Here is a 21,355-nt window from a genome sequence, read left to right on the forward strand (position 1 = left end):
TTATTATTATTATTATTATTTATTAGGTGTTGGGTTGTATAAGTTCTCTATGTATTTTGGATATTAGCCCTTTACCAAATGTATCATTTGCAAATATTTTCTTTCATTAAGTAGGTTGTCTTTTTGTTTCATTGATGGTTTCCTTTGCTGTGCAGAAGATTTTATTTTGGTATAATCTCAATAATTTAATTTTGCTTTTATTTCCCTTCCCTTAGGAGACATAGATAGAAAAAATGTTGCTACAGTCAATGTCAGAATAATTACTGCCTGTGTTCTAGGCTTTTAATGATTTTGGGTCTCATATTTAGGCCTTTAACCTATTTTGACTGTATTTTTGTACATGATGCTACAAAGTGGTCCAGTTTCAGTCTTTTGCATGTAGCTGTCCAGTTTTCCAAGCACCATTGATTGAAGAGACTGTCTTTTCCTCATTGTATATCATGTCATAGATTAATTAACCATAGAAGCATGGATTTATTTCTGGGCTCTCTATTCTATTCCACTGATCTATGTGTCAGTTTTTATGCCAGTACTATACTGTTTGAGTATTTCCACTTCTTTATATATCTTAAAATCTGGAATTGTGATACCTCCAGCTTTGTTTTAGATTTTTTTGGTTACTTGGTCTTTTGTGATTCCATACAAATTTTAGTATTATTTGTTCTAGTTTTGTAAAACATCCTGTTGGTATTTTGATAAGGATTGCATTGACTCTGTAGATTACTTTGGATAATATGGACATTTTAACAATATTTGTACTTCCAATCCATGAGTATGGGATATCTTTCCATTTGTTTGTGTCACCTTCAGTTTCTTTCATCAGTGTTTTAGAGTTTTGAGAGTGAATTCATTTATTACTTCTAGTAGGTTTGGCTGGAGTTTTTATCATTTTCTGTATATAATATCATGTCATCTGTGAATAGTGAGTTTAACTACTTCTTTACCATTATGGATGTATCTAACTTCTTTTCCTTGTCTGATTGCTGTAGCTAGGACTTCTAGTACTTTGTTGAATAGAAGTGGTGGGAGTGAACATCTTTGTCTTGTGCCTTATCTTACAGAAAAAGTCCTCAGTTTTTCTCCATTGATTAAGGTGTTAGCTGTGGGTTTTTCATATGTGGTTTTTACTGTGTTGAGGTATGTTCCCTCTAAACCCATTTTTTGAGAGTTTTTTAATGAATTAATGTTGAATTTTGTCAAATGCATTTTCTGCATTTATTGAGATGATACATGGTTTCTATCCTTCATTTTATTGATGTGGTATATCACATTGATTGATTTGCAAATATTGAACCATCCTTGAATCTCCAGAATAAATCTCACTTGATCGTGGTAAATGATCCTTTTAATGCATTGTTGGATGCAGTTTGCTAATATTTTGTTGAGGATTTTTGTCACAGGGATATTGGCCTGTAGTTTTCTTTTTTTGTGATTTCTTCTTCTGATTTTCATATTAAGGTAATGCTGGCCTTCTAGAATATATTTGGAAGCTTTTCTTCCACTTCTAGTTTTTGGAATAATTTGGAGAAAATGGATATTAACTCTTCTTTAAATGTTTAGTGGAATTCACTTGTGAAGCCATTTGGTCCTGGACTTTTATTTTTTGGTAGTTTTTTGATTACTGATTCAATTTCATTACTAATAACCTGTCTGTTCAGATTTTCTATTGCTTAAGGAAGCAATATTTGTTTGGAAGATTGTATGCTTCTAGAAAGTTATCCATTTCTTCTAGGTTGTCCATTTGTGGACATATCATTCTTCATAGAGTCTTTTATAAACCTTTGTATTTCTGTGGTGTTATTTGTTACTTCTTTCTCATTTCTGATTTTATTTATTTAGGTCTTTATCTTTTCTTTAAAAATTATTTTTTTAGTTTCAGATGTAGAATTTAGTGATTTATCAATAGCATATAACCCCAATGCTCATTACATCAAGTGCCCTCCTTAATGTATCTCTTTTTATTGACAAGTCTGGCTAAGGGTTTATCAGTTTTATTTATCTTTCAAAAAACCATCTCTTGGTTTCGTTGATTTTTTTTTTTGTCTCTATGTCATTTATTTCTGTTTGATCTTTATTTCCTTCCTTTTATTCACCTAGGCTTTGTCCTTCTTTTTCTAGTTCCTTTCGGTATAATGTTAGATTGTTTGAGTTTTTTCTTGTTTCTTGAGGTAGGCGTGTATTGCTGTATATTTTCCTTTTAGATCTGCTTTTGTTGCTACCCAGGGATTTTGGACCATTGTGTTTTCATTTTTATTTGCTTACATCTATTTTTTTATTTCTTCTTTGGTTGCTTTGTTGAACCATTAGTTATTTAGTATCATGCTATTCAACTTCCATGTGTTCGTGTGTTTTTCAGTTATTCCCCTGTGATTTATTTTTACTTTTATATCATTGTGGTCAGAAAAGATGCATGGTATGATTTCAATCTCATATTTATTGAGGCTTGTTTTGTGGCCTAATGTGTTTTCTGTTGTTTGTGGATGGAATATTCTATAAACTTCTATTGTGTCCATCTAGTCTAATATGTCATTCAAGGTACTGTTTCCTTATTGATTTTCTGCCTGGATGATCTATCCATTGATGTGAGCGGGGTGTTAAATTTCCTGCTATTGTATTACTGTCAATTTCTCTCTTTATTTTCATTAATATTCTCTGTATGTATTTAGATAATTGTTTTATCTTTTTGCTGTAATGATCTCTTTATTATCATATGAACTCTTCTTTGTCTCTCATTACAGTCTTTGTTTTAAAGTCTATTTTGTCTGATATATGCATTGCTGTGCCAGCTTTATTTTCCTTTTTGCTTCCATTTGCATGGTGACTATTTTTCCATCCCTTCACTTTCTCTGTGTATGTGTCCTAAGGTCTGAGGTGAGGTTTCTATAGGCAACACACAGATGGGTCTTGTTTATTTACCCATTCTGCCACCCTGTGTCTGCTGATTGGAGCGTTTTCACCATTTACATTTAAAGTAATTACTGATAGGTATGTACTTATTGCCATTTTGTTATTTGTTTTCTGGTTGTTTTTGTAGTTCTTTTCTGTTCCTTTCCTCTCTTGTTTTCTTTGCGATTGATGAGTTTCTGTAATGTTATGTTTGGCTTCTTTTCTGTTTGTTTTTTGTGGATCTTTTATAGGTTTTGGGTTTGTGGTTACCATAAGGTTCTTACATAACATCCTAAGTATATAGTTGATGGTCATTTAAGTTCTGTATTAAATTGATCGTCATTTAAATTCAAACATATTTTAAAGGAATTTCTTTCTTTCGCTCTCTCTTTCCTCCCTCTTATGTGTTTTATATATATTCTGTCATATTTTACATCTTTTTGTTCATAATTTTTTATGTCTAAATATAGCCATTTCTTTTCCTCTTAAAGAAGTTCCTTTAGGATGTGAGGGCAATCTGGCTGTGACATTGATCACCACATTGACATTTCTTGTAAGGGTGTTTTAGTGATGATGAACTTCTTTGAGTTTTGTTTGTCTGTGACACTCTTTATCTCTCTTTCAAATCTGAATGATAATCTTGCCAGGTAGTGTTTTTGGTTGTAGGTTTCTTCCTTTCAGCACTTTGAATATATCATGCCACTGTCTTCTGGCTTGCAAAGTTTCTGCTGAAAAAAATTGACTGATAGCATTATAGATTTTCTCTTATAGCTAACTCTTTACTTCTCTCTCACTGCTTTTTAAAATTCTCTCTTTATCTTTAAATTTGACATTGTAATTATTATGTATCTTGGCATCGACTTTCTTGGGTCATCTTGTTTGGAACTCTCTGTGCTTCTTGGACCTGGATGTCTTTTTCCTTCACTAGGTCAGGGAAGTTTTCAGGTATTATCTATTTAAATAAGTTTTCTGCTCCTTTCTCTCTTTTCTTCTTTTGGGACCCCTATAATACATGTGTTTGTTTATTGGATGTTGTTCAGGAGATCCCTCAGTCTACGCACATTAAAAATTTTTTTTCTCTTTTTCCTGTTGAACTTGGGTGTTTTCCATTATCCCATCTTCCAGATAACTGATACATTCTTCTGTATCCACTAGTCTACTCTTGATTCCCTATAGTGTGATTTTTATTTCAGTTATTATGTTCTTCAACTCTAATTGGATCTTTTTTATATTTTTTATTCTTTATTGACGTTCTTACTGAGCTCTTCTACTCTTATCTCCAGCCCAGTGAGCATTTTTATGATTATTACTTTAAATTCTTTATCTGGCATATTGCTTATCTCCATTTCATTTAGTTCTTTTACAGAGGTTTTGTCTTGTTCTTTTGTAGCATTTTCCTCTGTCTCCACATTTTGTTTGACTTTCTGTGTCTGTTTCTGTGGATTAGGCAGAACAGCTGCTTCTCCTAAATTTGAAGGACTGGTCTTGTGTGTGGTCATCTCCTGTGTAAACTGTGTGTGGTTGATGACTTTTGCTGGTTGGCTGTAGCTGTGGTTGGCATGGGTTGGGGGTCTGAGGGCTCTCCACTCAGTGAGCATCCTGTCAAGACAGCTAAAATGGTTGCAGACCAGGATGTCCTATGGTTCTAGGTGTTGATGGTACTCTGGTAGGATAGCTGAAGCTGATATGGGTATAAGCTAGGGTGCTCCAGGATGCTCTGTGCAGGGGTGCCCTGGTAGGGCAACTGGAGCTGAGATGGTGTGAAGCCCAGAGGTCCCTAGGCTCTGTGTACAGAGTGTGTCTTGACAGGAGAGTTGAAACTAAAATGGGTGAAGCTGGGGTAGGTGGGGAATGCCAGGACTCACAGACAGTGGGCACCTTGTCAGGATAGTTGAAGCTGAAATGGAGTTAAACTGGGGTATTCCAGGACTCTCTGCACAGAGGGTGCCCTGAAGGGGTGACTGGAGCCAATGTAGAGTACAGACTGGGAGGTCCCAAGGTGCTCTATGCAGGTGGTGCCCTGGAAGGACAGCTAAAACTAAAATGGGCACAGGCCGGTGTGGTTCCTCAGCTCTCTGAGCAAAATATACCCTGAGAGGACAGCTGAAGCTGAATTGGGTCCAAGCCAGGGTATACCAAGGTGCTCAGGGAATGGGGTCCCCCAGCCAGGCTAATGGTTCTGAGGCTGGTATGGGCAGGTGTGTTCCAGAGCACTTTGCCTAGGAGGTTACCTGGTAGTGTAGCTGAAACATGCAGGCATGGGCTGGGGGTTTCCAAGGCACACCCTGGCAGGGTGGCTGGATCTGAAGCAAACTTCAACTGAGAGGTTCTGGAGTGCTCTGCACTAGGGAGGTAGTATTGGGGTGGGCTGGCAAACCTTCTGAAGCCAAAGTGGTGTAGGTCTGGAGTGTTCTTGGTGGTTTGCACCAGTGTGGCCCTGGCACAGAGGCTGGAGCGGTAGTGAGTGCTAACCAGGGGTGTCCTGGTGTGCCCTGCCTTGTGATCATCTTGGTGGGATGGTTGGGGCTGGAGTGGGCCAGCGGCCCAGGGCTCACTGATACAGCAGGGTGGCTGGGGCACCTGGACTGTACAGTGGTCTGTGCTTTCAGGGTGGGAGGAGTTGGGGCATAGACTGTGTGGGGGTAGGCAGAGAAAAAAGAAAAGGAGAAAGGGAAAAAAAAGGAAAGAAGAAAAAAAAGAAAACAAACAAACAAAAATCCACTCTTTTTTTCCCAGGGCTCACTGAGGCAGCAGGCCAGTTATGGTTACCAGACCAGACTCTGCTCTGCTCTCTGTGCATTTATTTATTTATTTTTTTATTATTTTTTAATAATAATTTTTTATTATGTTATGTTAGTCCCCATACAGTACATCCCTAGTTTTTGATGTAAAGTTCCATGATTCATTACTTGCATATAACACCCAGTGCACCATGCAATATGTGCCCTCCACCAGCCTATCTCTGTGCTTTTAAAGTGACAAGGCCAGGGAGACTTAAACCTGTTATGACCAGGCACGAGTTCCCCCAGCTCCTCTGGTGTTCCCTAGGGTTCTGGTGTTGTCTCTTTCATGAGCTAGTTGCTCTTTTGAACCATGGTTTTTCTCATGTGCCCAATGCAGAGGGATCTGCCCCTCCCAACAGTCCCTCCTCACTGCCCTTGGCAGCGCCAGGATGGGTTTCCTTTGTTACCGTGGCTCTGCCTCTTATCTGTGCTCTTGCGTTCTCTCTGTCCTTTGTTGGTCAGTAGCCGTTCACACGGCCCTCAGTTTTTCTTCAGGACGAATTGTTCTATTAATAGGTATAATTTGCTATGTTCGGTGGAGAAGGTGAGTTCAGGGTCTTCTTAGGCCGCCATCTTGTCCAGAACCCTAAATTATTTTGAAAAGAAAAAATAAGTTTCAGATAGATTGTATATGTCCTAAAAGAAGGAATCTCTTTTTCAAGGTTTGTAAAGTTTTGCTTAAGTTCCTAAAAGAAGGTGCAGTCCGTTGCTCATAAATAGTAATGCACAGTTGTGTTTTGAAGGAATTTCGCATACGTATTTTACACAAACAGGTCTCCCAATATCATAAATATCTATAATTACTTAGTTACTCCTCTTCTATATCAAACAACCACATACAACCAGAGCAGTATTGCTGTTTCCCAGGGAAAATCCTGGAACAGTGCTGAATTGCTCAATCAGAGGCAGGTCATTATGGTTTTTTCCCCCCTTTTCTCTTTTCTTTAAAAAGCCACAGGTTAAAAGAGCAACTCACATATATAAAAGAGCAGCACTAGAACTCCACCAAATGGCTGTGGAACCTGCTGGAACACTCTCTGGGGGGGAAGGGCTTACAGACACAGCCGACACTCCCCTCCACAGTCTACCCTCCAACCCCCCCACGTTGAAATTAGTTGGAAGCGCTGTATCTGTATGTGGGGTACATGCAGTCTAGGAAAAATTACATCCAATGTGCCCATACTCTTCCCATCAAACTTGGTTTAAGAGTCAGATTGATTTAAATAGGTATCAAGGATAACTTTGAACAATAAATCCCAGGAAGGAAGCCAGGGGGGTGTAAGTGATGGGGGAGGAAGCATCAGCGAATCTTTACTTTGGTGGAGAAAGTAGAGGGACTTGTGAGTCTACTGCATGGTGGATAAATAGAGTCACCTCTTCTCCCAGTGCCTGCCTACTGCTACTCCCCCAACTTTCCGCGGTGGAGAGTGAAAAGGACAATGGAAAATGTGTATGTGTTTACCTGTTCATGAGGCAAATATTTATTGCTAGTCACAGCATGAGGCAAGTGGGATTGCAGTTGTAAAAAATGCTTCCCTGGTTTTGCACATCTTTCTGGTAGAGGAAGATGCAGATGCTTGCACAGGGAATAATGACGTGCAGGAGAAAAGGAAGGTATAACCCAGGAAGCAGAGTTTTCCTGCAGAAAGTCACATCTCTTCAGGGACAATTCACAAGAAAAAAATGGAGAAGAATGAAGAATGACCCAAGCAGAAGGAAGTGTGTGCCCAAAGGTCAGAGGCCAGAGAGATCTAGGCAGGAGGTGAGTCTGAATGTTACCCACTATGGCCAGAGCTAAAGTGCAAGTTGAGCAGTCCTAAAAATCGGGGCTGTCGGGAAAAGCCAGAACCAAGTAATAAAGGGTAGTGAGAAGTGTTGTATGCTATACTAACAAGATTGACTTTATAGGAGAGAGTGGGGGAGGGCAGTGACATAACCAGTATGTATTTTAGAAAGCTAGCTCTCATAGTAGTACACAGAAGACACTGAAATGAGAAAAACCCAAAGCAGAGAGACTGGAGACTAGGTAAGAGTTTATAGATATTAGTCCAGGCTGAAATCTATCGAGGCCGGAGCTGGACTGCGGTGGAGGGAGAGCAGAGTGGATGGAGTCGTGTCAGAGACTGTGGAAGCAAGCACTTTATACACTTGAAATGCAAGCCTTCTGAGCAGTCAGCCTGAAGGTGACTGCATGTCTCTTTCAGTATCCCTCCCTGTTACCAAACAGGAAAAGATGCCACTAGGTCTTGGCAGAGTCATGTTTTCTTTTTCCCTTCTTCCTCCCTAGAAGAGCCATGATTTGTTCAGGGAGGCCCACTGCCCAAAAGGCTTCTTCTGGTGGGTTTCCTTGAAGCCAGTATGGGGGTGATACAGGTACATTCTGGCCAAGTCTACTGGGGGTAGGAAAATGAGAAAAAGAAGCAGATCCCACTGCCACCTGTTGCTTCCTTCGTTCCGGCCCTTCCTCGGTGTCTGTAAAGCACATTCATCGCCTGGAGGTGGAGCAGCCGCCTTATGTCCGTGGAAACAAAAACCAAATCCCTCCCAACAAGGATGGCGCAGAAAGAAGAAAAGGGAAACAGAGTCACTGATAACTTCATGGAACTGCCTCATGAGCTCTGTCTCCCTCCAGGGCTCCTCTTGGGTGAGAAAAATCAGCGTTGTTTGATGAGGCTCCTGCAGTTGCTTCCCTTCCATTCTGCTGAAAGCAGTCGTAACGAAACCAGCGGCTTTGCCATTTGACAGACCCCTCTGGTATTCCTTTTTATTTTCCTTTTTTATGGAGGTAGTAAAATGAGCACTCTTTAAAGGGACAAATTAGCTGCCACCTCAATTTTCCAAGCTGGTTTTTCTAGGCAGACCTTTGTGAGATAAACATTCAGGGTGATACCCTCAAGGTTATCCATGAAGCTGGGATAATATATCTCTGAAACAATTTATAGAAGTATTTGGTTCCCTTTCAGAGCTTGGGCCATTTACAATTTCAAAGCCACAAAGGGAGAATTACACAGAATTTGATTTATTCAGGTTAATAGACTCATTTCTGCGGAATAATAGGGAAGAAAAAAGGAAAATAAGACATAACTCATCAATTAAATTTGACCTGTTCTTCAATCACCTAGACAGGCTGTCTGTGTCAGAGACCTTGTCTTATCTTTGTTGTATTACAGACGTTGCATGAAGCCTCTGGCCCAGCATCTACCTAATCCCTGTATAAAACGGTGGCCTATTCCCTCACTCATTTATCTGTGCTTTCAGTAAACACTTAGTAATTGCCTGTACTGATTGCCAGCTTTGTACTGGCTGTTAGAAATCAAAGATGAACAAAACTCCCTTCCCTGATTTCAAGAAAGGGACAGCAAGCCAGGTGGTGGGGACATTTAACAAGCAACCTATGATAGAGGCCCCTATACAATGCGGTGGGGCAGGGAGCAGAGGTGGGGAGTTCTAACTGGACATTAACCAAGTGTCCACAGAGGACGTGGCCCCTAAGGCAGACTTGAGTCTCCACCAGTCTTCGCCAGGGGAACAGGGAAGTGAAAGCAGGGTCACCACAGGCATGCAGCAGAAAATGGCACATGAGGTCGCAAGCAGTTACCAAAGGGGAATCTCAGGAGGGGAAGCTGCTTGGACAGGCAAGAGAAACTGTGGACACACTGGAAGCAGGGAGATGATCAAATCCAAATCTGGAAGCAGGGAGATGATCAAATCCAAATCTGGACTTTAGAAAGAGCATTCTAGAAATGTTGACACGGAGAGAGTCATGAGGTCTCTCGCTAGACAAAGAGAGAAGATTTCTTTTGTCATCCAAGTTTGAGATAATGAGACCCTAAACTTCCTAGGATAGAAGTGATGTACCTGAAGATGGGAGAGCAATTTTTTTTTTTAATATGAAGAGTATAAACGAAGAAAACATAGCTACAGATAGGAAGCAGGAAATAAGAAAAAGGGTATTCTAAGGAAAATCCCCCAATTTCCCTTTAAATGACTAGGCTAATTGTGATTCCACTCTCTGAAAGAGTGGGTTTGGGAGAGAAAGGTTTTCAGTCTGGTTTTAGATTGAGCATCAGTGTGGGCTCATGGAAGGATAGGTTTTGGAGAACAACAGAGTTGATGAGTTGAATCCCAACCCCAGATCTGCCACTGGCTCTTCCTCTGCCCATAGAACGGGCATCATAATTCCTTCCTTGTAGAGCCACTTTGTCCAACACTATATGTAGGATGCCTAGCGGTGTATCACTCCCTTGCGACTGTTACCACTACTAACGTGACAGTGAAGTCCCTGTGTAACATCCCGGTGACATTCTTCAGGGGGTGTTGAAGCTGTACATTAGTACATACATGTTGGTGCATAGTCAGTACCGAACGTGCATTTGCTAAATTTAAGTGAATCTAACAATAAGAGAGATGCGGTGAAGGGCAGGGAAGGATGGACGTGTTCAGCAGGGGTGAGAGGAAAGAAAACATCTATGTATAAATTTGTGTTGGGCAAATTTATGTGCATTAGCTCGTTTCATTCTCATTTGACCCTAGTGAAGTATGCACTTCTGTCTCTGATTTAACTGATAAGGAAATTGAAATTGAGGAATATTAAGCAGCGCTCTCAAGGCCATACATAAAGTCAGCAAATCCTTCTTAGGAATGGAGCCCATACTGACAGCAACGCCAAGCCCCTGTCATTACACTAGCACTTGCTTGCCCCACCCTCGCCTTTCTGCCCCGCGTGCCACCAGACACTCTGAGGCGGAAAGCTACACAAAACGATTTGCCACGTGCAGGGCGCGTGGTCAGGGTGAAGCAGTAAAACGGGCCCGTGGCCGAGCTCACTCTTTCGAGGGCAAACATAATTTTTAGAAGGCCTAGGAAGGTTGTATTGCTTTTCAGGGAAATAAATCAAGACTTTAAAACACCTGGTGTTTTCTTCATACCATAATAAATACCCTGTAGACGCTGTGTGCGTCTCTCCTGCTGAGGGAATTCAGCCTTGGGTCCTCGTGCTGCAGCAGGAACAGTGAGTGATGCACGCTGCCTACTGCTCCATGCACCACATTTATCAAAGGAGCTCTGGTTTTTCTCACACCGTGTATAATTACTGAATTTTTTTTGTTTTTACCTGTATGACATCACAGACTGGTAAATGGCAGCGACCATTAGCCTTCCTTTAAAAGACAAGGAAGCCAAGCAGTCACTGTCCAAGGATGTGCACATATTCCATCACCTGCCCTCACCTTGAGGATCTCTATAAAAGGCCAATTTTCAGTGACTCGAGTGCACGTGATTCACGTGGGAAATTTGTACCAAAGGAGCCCTTTCCCAACGACTCTGATCCAGTTAGTCTTGGGCGAAGACCATGAATTTGCCTTTTTAACATCTATCCACACATCCTAGGACAGGTCTTCCACAGACCACGTGTTGAAAAACACTGATCTACAATCCTCTCGTATCTCCGTTAAGTTTCACAGAAAGCTAACTTTCCGGAAACTTTAGTTTTTAATTTTTCTGTCTGTGTAACCCTGAACAACGTAGTCAGCCTCCTTAGCCTCTGTCTGTTCATCTGTAAATGCTAAGCGTTGCCCACACAAAATCTGGCTCTTCCTTACTTCTCAGCGTTTATGAGCAAAAACATGTAGCACTTGTGCAATGCATTTAGTTTATTGTGCGTTTCTCAAACGCAGTATTATTTTCAATCACAACCAGAAATAAGCAAACTGTCAAATAGGTCCTCTTTTCCCAGGACACACATAGGAAAGTGTGTCTTACAGTCTTAGGAACAGCTGGTAAGGGCAAGACCTCACTTAAACCTGGATCTTCTGACTTCAAATCCAATTCTCAGTTTGCTGCATACTCTGTCACCAGAAGCTTTTCTCGAAATTCTTACCCCATATGTTTTTAACTAAGAAGCTAAGGCATGTAGAGTTCTCCCAGTGGCCCAGGAAGCTTTGGTCAAACTCAGGGGAAACTCTGGAATGTTTTCTCTCTTCTTCATAGTAAACCACCTAACTTCTACAGAATGTCCTGGAGACCTTGTCAGGTTTATTGTTTGGGCATCTGGGGACCCATACTTAGACCAAAGTATAACCGTTGCTCTAATTCCAATCAGTCCCTGACCAAGACACAACTTGAATGTGGACTCCCATGACAGGATAAATATAAAGGTTTTCCTGGCCAGAAGCACACTTATTTTTAATTTGATTTAGAATCCCAGAGATTACATTTGACTAAAACATTGCCATGATCTTCTTTCCCTGCCTTGTAAATCACAAAAATGTAAAGAGCACCTCTCTATGATTTATACTACACTCACTTAATTTTGGCGGTGGTTTTATAGACACAGAAGTGTTTATTAACAATCCTGTTCTTATACTGTATGTGCTGAGAAACCACACTTCCCAGTCCTTTAACTTTTACGAATCTGAACACTAGAGGAAGAGCATATGCTAGGGGGTATGGATATAAAAGGGAACGGCTGTTTCATTAGAAGAATTTTCTTGTCCCAAGCTTGTTCTTACACAACTGAAATAGAAAATAAAAGAGAGCTTTAATAGAGAAAGAACAGTCAGCCATAATTTTAAAAAATAAGCAAATTAAATAAACTAGAAGTAGCCCCTCCGTTTGATAAAAAGCAAGAATCTCTCCTTGGGGTATTNATCTCTCCGTGGGGTATTCCCTATTCTGTTTTATAACAGACTAGACCAAGAAAGATTTAATTTAAAAGTTACTAGCTAAGTCCAACCAAAGAGAGCAAAAAACTATACCCAAGCAAAAATCACTGTATCATTAGATTTTAAAACTTTGGCCAAAGTAGAATTGTGGGCGGGTTTCTATAAGCTGTTTAAAATAAATCAGAAGTGGTTTTAAAACTTCACAAGGCAAATAAGGAGAAATAAGAGACAGAGGACATTTTCTAAAATTTAGTTCCCAGATCATAGTGCAAAATCCAGAATGATTAAATAAAACTTGCATAAACACACAAGCACTCACACAAGATGCACTGTCTACAGGCCTGATGAATGGATAAACCTGTTTAAAAAGAAGATATGCTACACATACATCTGACATATATTGTAACAGTTTTCATTGTGTTCAGTAAATTTCTAAGAATAAAATCAGAAGAAAGCAAAAGCTCTCTGTTCAATGACGATCCATATTTTTATGGATTTTATGGATTTTTACTTGATCCAAGAATACCTTTTGTATGCTCTAACCTCAAACTGTATAATCTCTAACAAAATACAAACTTGGTTTATTTCTGTTTAATTAATGTTAAGTTTGTTTTAAAAAATAAATCCTCTTCTTCCTCTTTCAAGAAACCCCATATTAATTATCAACATTCACAACACATATTTAATGTGTCTTTCTTTCTCCAATAAAACACCTGTTCAAGAAAATTCTGTTCTCACTTTTTTTTTCAACGACAGGAATAAATACCCATGGTAGTTTGGCTGTTTATTTTCTTTTTCCAGCCCTGTCCATTTTCTGTCATTCTTTACCTTCTTCTGTGCCCCCAGAGATAAGCACTATAAGACTNTCTTTACCTTCTTCTGTGCCCCCAGAGATAAGCGTAAACCAGGTTCCATTACTGGCTAGCTCTGGTTGGCGTGCACAATCGGAGGCACCCCTGCAAAAGTCCAGAGGGCAGGAAAACTGCTCCCTCCATGCTTTGTTCTCTCCCTGCTCTGGCCCCTAGTTCATGGTTTCTGAGGAAACGAATTCTTCCTCTTCTCCCTTTTCCCTGGAGTCATAAAAGCTTCCATTGCTTCAAAGATTGCCCTTCCTCTATGTGATAAGGAGACAATGGGGGAATTCTGCCAGGTGCTGAAGTGTATCTCTTCCAACTCCATTCTGAACCTGGAAAGAACAATACAGTGTTTCCTCGGGCTTGCAGAACCCACTGTATGATGGCGNGGAGTCATAAAAGCTTCCATTGCTTCAAAGATTGCCCTTCCTCTATGTGATAAGGAGACAATGGGGGAATTCCGCCAGGTGCTGAAGTGTATCTCTTCCAACTCCATTCTGAACCTGGAAAGAACAATAATACAGTGTTTCCTCGGGCTTGCAGAACCCACTGTATGATGGCTTCTGCCCCAAACTGCACTTGCCACCTGACTTCCAAAGTAACCAGTATCTTCCCACCCCTTACAACTGGTGGACGTTGGTGATGCATTGATCATCAGGGATTAATGTAAACTCAAAGCAGTGTCGAGAAACTCTTGGCAAATCTGGGTATTTACTACTTCCCAGTTTGCAGTTACCCTGGTAAATGTCTATTGTCTCTCTAGTGAAGGGATAGAAGAAAATGTAAGGCATATATTTGAGGTGTGTTGTGGGATCCCTCCTCTAAGGGAGACCTGTTTCTCCTATGATCAATAGACTCTGGGTTCATGAACTGGCACAATGCTAGGAAGTGGGTGAAAGGTTGTGAATTACCACTGTGATGATCCTGGTGGATTTCTGTCCACCATGTTGGATTCTTGGTGGATGATTTAGATCAAGCAATATCTACTAGGTTCCCTGCTGATTATTATCTGCCCCAGCAAGTCATAAGTCTGAGCACAAACTTCAGCATTCCATTACTAAACAGAAAAGCTTTACATGAGACACTCCCAAGCGAGTCCAGGAAAGAAGCGAAAATTGCATGTGCAGCTCTCCCAGTCCTCCTCCTGCTGCTTTGTGGTCTTTTCCTCAGCTCACATCTGAAACTTGGTGGAAAATTCCTCAGTTTGACTAGTTTTCTGAAGAAGAAAATAATTGAGGCAGAGCTGGGTAGGGTTGTTTGTTTGTTTGTTTTGGTGGATTTGCATAAATTATTAGGTGGAAGTGATGTATTATATCATAGCTCATTCAAAAATACCCTTGACAGATGGCGGTGAAATGAAATTTTCCTGATAGGAATAAGTTGGGGCATCTATCTGGCTGTCTGCATTGTTTTGTAGGAGAAATATTTTGAGGTACGAATTTACACCAAATAATGAATGTTAGATAATGATATGGCCAGTTGAAAAGGATCAGATTGGTGACAAGGTGATCAGTCTTTCAACTGGGTATTGAGTGTGTCTCTTGGAATGGGCACATAGTATATAAGACATCTGTGTGTTATATTAATGCCTATTAAGGGAAATCCACTGTAGAGGATCCCAATAGTCAGATGACGAAGGAAACTCATTTTGTAGATATCTCGTAACCTCTTTCTCTCTAGCCAGAGCAATGATGCTCAATGAAGGCTATAAATAGGCTCAACAACATAAAATTCTCCTCTTCGTGGCTGATATGGATACAGCCATTGATGGTGCTGAGTGCACCAACAGCAGATGTCAACACTGAGCCATCAGCATGGCACCTTCTTTGGAGTGATCTGGAGAGGCTGGTTACTATCTAGCCCTCTGGGGGCAAATTAATTACACTGGCTTCCTTCCATTACGGAAGGGCAGCAATTTGTCCTCGTGGGAATAGGTACATATCACAGAGATTTGTTTTCTTGTCTACAGGGCTTCTACTAGCATCTTGACCCCTTTAAAGAATTCCCCATTGTGCTACTCCATGCAGCATTGTTCTGACTGAGGAATTCAGAAAATGTTTGCTTCCTGTCCCACAACCTTGGACATGAAAGTTTTAGGGGTACTAATCCCAAGAGAGAAAACCTCCCACAAGAGATAAAGCCATAGTCCCATTGATGTGGAAGCTAAGACTGCTTTCTGGCCATTTTAAACTCTTCTTACTACTGAACAAATGAGCAGAGATTGATCCTTACTTGTAACAGGAAGTTGCCTCCTACTGTGCAAAATGGGTAGGGAGTTCTATGGCTGGAATCCAAGGTGTTCTTTGGAATAACTCTTAATATTTCCTTGATCATTAATAATACTCAATGGAGAGCTGTGACAAAACAAAACAGAACCTACAAATTCAGGGACATGGGTTGAAAAAAATTCCTTTGAGCAGCAAAATCAGATCAAAACTTAGCCTTGAGGCAAGGATCCAATCAAGGCTAAAGCTGTTTATTCCCATTATTAAAAGCCTTTGAATGGATTAAGGTAGCACACAGTAAATCCTTTCAATTGAATGAAATAGCTCAGGGAAAAGAGATTAAAGGTATGTATCTCCCACCTCAGCCTGATTGGCCCAAGGCTTGTAATTAAGTTGAGACAGAGAAAGCATGGGGCAGGAAGCAAATATTGTAAATCTAAGAAATACGCCTAGGAAGAATTCTGAATGTGGCTGTTGGCACATGTAACTGACTGAAGCAAACATTTTAAAAACTGCTAGGATTTTAAGAGAGTGTACTGTGGGAGAAATCATGAGCATGGATGAAATAATCTGTGCCTGTCCAAGAATTAAAATGACCCTTGGTCCTAACTTTCTGGGAAGCTGGGCAGCCCACTGAGGAAGTTGCTCAGCCTCCAGTGAGGACATAGCATCACAGTCTCACTTCCAATTCAGATGTGACTGAGAAGGATAATTAAAAAATAAACAATCAGAAGAATAGCCACGTGCCAGTGGAGAAAAGTTAGGCAGAGCAGGGGACCCTTCTAGGAACCAGAATTACAGTCTAAACAACACTCCCCGCTCTTCCAGCCTAAGGGTCCCCGTGACATTTCTAGCACTGTCACAGGATTTCTTTTCCTTCGGTGCCGTGGTTCCTGATAACGCCGCTTCGAAAAATAAAGAGGCAGACCAGCCAAAGAGTGGTGGCCAGCAAAGCAAAGTTTATTGAGAGTAAAGTACAGATAGTACAAAGCTCCCAAACAGGAAGGGGACCCTAAGGGGTTGCCACCAGAGTTTCTAAGTCTAGAGGTTTATATGGGCTTGTTGGTGGGCTTTTTTAATCTGATTAACTCTCCCTATGCCTGTCATCCTATCAGGTTTTTGTCATCAGTCTATCATGTGGGAAAGGGTGGGGGGGCTCCTTCCAGCGTGGTGTAAAATCCTTTTAAGGGTCGTTTCCTCTTAGGGCGGGGGGGGNCACTGTTTCCCATTTATTACCTTTCCTGGTGATAATAGCGATCTGTCCCTATACTACCATTGCATATGGGGTTGGCAGTTGGGGGTTTGGTGCTGATTGATGACTTGTCTGTGCATAGATCTCCAGACAAGGAGAAGACATGGCAGGACACTTAGCATCCCTGGGAGATCATGGACATTGAAATAGAGCTGTGACTTGATGAGACTTTACTTGGGAAGTGAGTCAGTATATGTTTCAGAGGGAGAGGAACTCAAATATTTAGTGACCAGAGGGCAGACTATTAAAGTGATTACTGCTGTTCACTGAATATTTTATTTTCCTCTCTTTCGGACACACGGTTCACATTATACTTCCTGGCCAACTTGAAGTTGCTTTGATGAGTGAAACATAAGCTGAATTCTATCATTTCAGGTTGGAAACTCTTACTTAGTGCACAATTTGCTGTGCCCTCTCTTTTTCTCTCTTATAATTACCAGCAACATTCTCTACAGTAAATGTTCTATTGTCCTGAGTAAGAGCAGTACTGAAGGGAGGCTCAGCTTACCCACAATGGACACGTGGCATGAGAGAGAAATAAATCTTTTTTTTAAGCCTCCAAGATTTAAAGCTATTTGTGATGATGATGGTGATGATGATGATTAACTAGAACATTCTTTCATTTATTTTTTTTCCAAATAAATTGCTAGAACAGAAAAAAAAAACAATCATTATTAGACCAGAAATAACAGAGTCTGTTTTCATTCACCTCATAATTTCTCACTCTTTCTAGTTTCTCACCTCTTCTTTTCCCATTGAGAATCCTATAAGAGGCACTTTCTTATTTCAAACATCAATTCCTTTAATAATGTTATTACTGATTATTCTTAATCTAATAGCTTCTACTTAACTTTCTACCCTGGCCACGTTGACATTAGTCATGTAATATGTTTCTATATGTAAGTCATTTCTTAAACATAATGAAACTCAAACCTTTGAAAGAAGACTAAAATTGAGTTTGAACAATCCTGTGGGGGAAATGCATGCTTCGCCAATCAAATCAGCTATTTAAGTTATCAACGTTAAGACAGCGTGCAGGGTGGAAGTCTCACACGTGAATTTCTTCAGTCAACTTACTGAAGGCTCTGAAAAGAAAGACCATCATTATGGTATCCTATCTTATTGCCAAGAACAAAGAGTTTTAGGACCTTCTTTATTCATAATCATCATTCTCCTCTAACTAAACCCTGGCGCATCTTTGAAAATAAATCTCTCCCCGTCCTTTTTTTCCTTCTTTTCACAACCAATGAATTTAATGCAACTCTAAGTAGGAGCAGAAAGCCTTCAAACACATGAGCAAATTACAAAAAGCACACCGCCATAGACTTGATTTCCCTACTTCTTCAGGGACAAGGAAATGGAAGATACCAGATCAATGAAACATTCTCTGCTGTTTTTAATGGATGAGGAGGTTCTGGGGCAAATTCTGGGGGGCCTTTGAATCTGTGCTTTGCAGTCCCTTCTCCATCCCAGTGTGGCAGGTTGAGGAATAACAAGAGTCCCTTGCTGTTAAGTGTGGAAAACCAGCCAGAGAGCTGCAGAGACCTCCCTACAGCTAGAGGGGGCTCTGGGCAGTCACTTCTGGAAAGGCTGAGTTAGTTAGTGGTTCCAGTTCTTCTGTGTGTCAGAATGTCCTGGGGAACTTTGCAAAGAAGCAGATTATTTGATCTGTCATTAGACTGGATAAGTGAGAAATTTTAATTGACAAGCTCTCTAGCTGATTGTTAGCAGGTAGCTAGGCTTATACTGATGTTTGGGGATGGGTGTTTTAGTAGACACTGGAGTTCAGTAGTTTCTAATTTGGGAGTGGGTTCTTGTCAACTGCCTTATCCACATTTCCTTAGCTTCCTCCTTACCCTGCTCAACTTAGAGGCATAATTAAGGCCAATTTTCAAGATGTCAGTATACAAACATGCCAAAATGCCTATAAACTTAGTTTGCCATTTTGAAGTTCTACTATGAGCATGATGCTAATTAAACATACAGATTTTATTTTATAAATTGCATTTACACTGACTTATAGCCATGAGAACTTTCTCTTTATTCAATGGCAAGGAAGCATGTGCCCTGTGAAAATCTCAGTTCACCCCACAGTCTCAGACAACATCTCTGGGCATCGCTTCTTTTCTTCTGGTATGAGCCAGCAGAGTCCTTTCGTCGCTATATTTTGTCCCCTTAAACTGACATTTGTTTTATGCTTCTATAACATTATTGTTCATATCTTCTGTAACCTGACATTAGCCTTTAATTTCAACTTGCCATTATCAGGTAGTCCATTGTTTTTAGTTTGCAATGTTTCTCACTTTTCTAGAAGACACTTCTGTGAGAGGTAGGTTATTATTATCAGATGGTTGAGATTTCTCCCAAGAACTTTAGCAGGAGAGTAGCACTCTAGTCAAATTTATGTTAGCTAATATACCAATACCTCCATGGGTTAATGATCTGTAATGTTTTCCAACATTCAAGATACATTTAAAATTAGTTATAGTTTTTATAATATCACAATGTTAACATTATTTTCATTCAACTTAAGTTTCTCAGGAGGAGGGGAAGCCCTATAATCATCTATAAACTGAATTATTTTCTTGTCTGTTATCTCACAGGGGTACAATCGGAACAAATTCAAACAAGCAGATTCGAGAAGGTCAGTAGGAATATTTTTGTCTTACTCCCACTTTTCCGTAGTAATGCCCTCTTCTGTCTAGGCCTGGTGCTCAAATGCTGACTCAGGTTGTGGTCTGAAAACAGATTATGGCGTTAGCCCTCCTGGGCTTCCTTGTGTTTTAATAATGAATTCAAAAGACCAGGTAACTTTGAGAACTAAGAGCCTAGAACCATCTCATTGGAAAACAATTCCTGCCCTTACTATGACTCTCTCTCCTTAACAAAGAGGACTCTGATGAAGGCTGTATACTCTCCATCCTCCCTAAAAGCCTAAGGTGCATTTTCTCCTCTTGGATGCTTACACTGCAAGCCTCAGAAGGTTAAAGAGTCACATGATTTTAGTTCATAAACCTCTGAATGCAATTAAATGGCAGCGTCTATCAGGAAAAAAAAGATAGTCAAGAGACATTTATGCCACCCTTTAATGTATTAAGTTGTTAAAGCATATAAAAATAATATTTCAACTAATGCCATTTGCAGTGTCAGGACACAGAAATATAGAGAGAGTTCATAATTTTATACTTAATTAATGTGCAGTAATAGGCAGGTTTCTCCATAATTGAAGGACAGCGTGTGCTAAGAACTGAGACTTTCAACATGTTTTGGGTCATAAGCTTGAATAGCCTTGCTCTGATTAGTATAAAACATACCTGCTAATGCCTTTTTTAAAAATTTTACACAGATATGGGTGGCTTAACAGAGTATATAAATGTCATGGAAGTCCTTTGGTTTTGAACAATGAGTCACAGAATGGTTATGGATGTCATAAGTTATTTATTATGGTTCTGGGGCATTTTGAAACTGTGATCATTAACATAATATGGTTGTGAATCATTTTGGTTTCTGTGTCTGAGGAATTAAATGGAAAAATGCCATCAAAGCACTTGTCAATTTCATGCTTGACTACGTAAAGGAATCTTACATAAAATAAATCCAAATTTTATGGCATAAGTTTTGGGGGTAGTTAGTATTTTATGAAGTTGCTTAGCTTCCCAGATTACAATGATAGGCAGGAATATACAACCAAAAATCAAGCCTCTGCTTTATTTTGAATGACTGGGTTAAAAAGGTAATAAGATTCACTGATAGTTTTCAGGAAAGTTTGGTACGCCAAGCATTGTACATCTACTATCTCATTTAATTCATTGAAAACAAGCCACGGACAAGGTATTTGTATCCCCATTGAACAGTTAAAAACATTGAGGCTCATCAAGGCTGATTTGCCTACTTTTAAGCTAAGAATTTCCTAAATCCAAAGCCCACACACCTCCCTCCACACCACACTCTAACAATCAAGCAGTGTGGAAGAGACAGTATTCATAATTTAATTTGACTCTTTTGCAGGCTAGTTACCAGCTTTTTACTACATACTTGATTAAGCAGGCCAAGTTTGGCTTGCAGTCGTGTTCCTCAAGCAATGTGCATCTGTTCTTTGGGTTTACAAGTGATATTGACCTCTACAGTCTCCCCACTCATAACTATAAAACAAGTAAACAAGACCTGAGCTAAATACCCAATAAGAGGAAACATGTTATTATTATAACAATTGTTAAGAAGCATACATGAGCTATTCATGGATGCCCTGCAAATTGAATTTTTTTCAAAGATAAAATACAATCAAAGTCCTGTGGATATCCCAGAGCTCCTCTGAGACTGTTAACATTTGAATAAAAAGTGGTTTAGTGACTGAGTGAGAAGCCATCTCCACAGTTATTAGGACATGTGTCGAAGCATTTTACTAACTGACTTTGTAGCTTAGTGAGTTTGTACATACACTAAATACAGTATTTTACTCCCTTATGGAGCTACTAGAAGAATACTTACCTGGGTGATGTTTTTGCTTTAGAGTTTTTTGAAAGTAGAAAACCTAATAGGTAAAGTTGAATTTACTTAAAAGGTTTTAAACATCAGAATAGAGAACCCAGAAATGGACCCTCGGCTCTTTGGGCAACTAATCTTTGATAAAGCAGGAAAAAACTTCCGGTGGAAAAAAGACAATCTCTTCAATAAATGGTTCTGGGAAAATTGG

At 40.0% G+C, this 21,355-nt stretch overlaps 1 long non-coding RNA gene across 1 annotated transcript in view; it reads left to right on the forward strand.

Moving 5' to 3' along the window:
- Window positions 1-21,355, forward strand: part of LOC117797114 — a 264,228-nt gene that overhangs the window by 42,186 nt on the left and 200,687 nt on the right. Inside the window, exon 2 of the long non-coding RNA XR_004622000.1 lies at window positions 19,266-19,306. This is a non-coding gene — a long non-coding RNA (uncharacterized LOC117797114). The remainder of the gene's footprint in view (window positions 1-19,265; window positions 19,307-21,355) is intronic.

The sequence above is a fragment of the Ailuropoda melanoleuca genome, chromosome 18 (genome assembly GCF_002007445.2).
Source record: "Ailuropoda melanoleuca isolate Jingjing chromosome 18, ASM200744v2, whole genome shotgun sequence".
Lineage (NCBI taxonomy): Eukaryota > Metazoa > Chordata > Mammalia > Carnivora > Ursidae > Ailuropoda > Ailuropoda melanoleuca.